Below are 923 nucleotides of genomic sequence, written 5' to 3' on the forward strand. Positions count from 1 at the left end.
GGGTGGGGGGGAGCATAGGGCACCTGAGCGGCGAGACAGGCTGGGGCAAGAGATGCGTCAGAGGAAGCTCACATTTGCTGCCAATCTGCAGGCCCGCCAGCAGTGGCCTACTGCCCCAACCAGCAGAGCGGGTGCCAATCCCTCGGCTCTATAACCAGCACGCAGCAACGCAGCGTGCGCCGCCTCCATCGCCCCAGTGCCGCGCAGCAGCAACAGAGGCGGCCTAAAAAAATACTATCAAGGCATACAATGCAAAAGAGAAGACGCCTCGGGAGCCCGGTCTCACCAGGTCTGCGGTGCTGTCGTGCACCCTGAGCGTGGTGCCTGGAGGAAGCACCGTCCCAAACTCCGCCAGCAGACCCCGGGGGTCCCGCACGGCGCGCGCACGGTACGCCCTACGGATCAGGAATTGCATAGGTTGCGTGGTGTGTGTGTGTGTGGGGGGGGAGCGAGGATGTGAGTCGGCTGGATGCAACTCCACACGTGCCTTGGACTCGGGACTAGAGCGCGCGCGCATGGGCAGAGAAAGGCGAAACAGCGGCAACTGCACTCCCGATCCAGGAGCCCCGCTTGGAAGCCGGGAGGCTCGCCGCGTTCAGGGGCTCCTAAATCCCCATGGTCCGCACAAACTCCATGTATCCGTGTGGCACCTGCAGCCGTCCATCAGCAGACCCGCTCCCAGATTACACCCCCACCATTGCCGCCGCCACAAGCCCCTGCTTCCCCGTGCCCCTGCCCCAGCGTCCGTGCCGGACCTCCCCCTCTCCGCCCCAACCAGTGACCCTTTTGTCATGTGCCCTGCCCTGGCCCTGGCCCCGGCGCCTGTGTCCCAGTCACCCCTTAACAATCAATGGACACACACCTTGACCGGTACCAATGGGGGCTCAGGCCCAGCACAGATATGGGGTAGCACGAGCACAGGG

Source organism: Monoraphidium neglectum (genome assembly GCF_000611645.1).
Source record: "Monoraphidium neglectum strain SAG 48.87 unplaced genomic scaffold scaffold02326, whole genome shotgun sequence".
Taxonomy (NCBI): Eukaryota; Viridiplantae; Chlorophyta; class Chlorophyceae; order Sphaeropleales; family Selenastraceae; genus Monoraphidium; species Monoraphidium neglectum.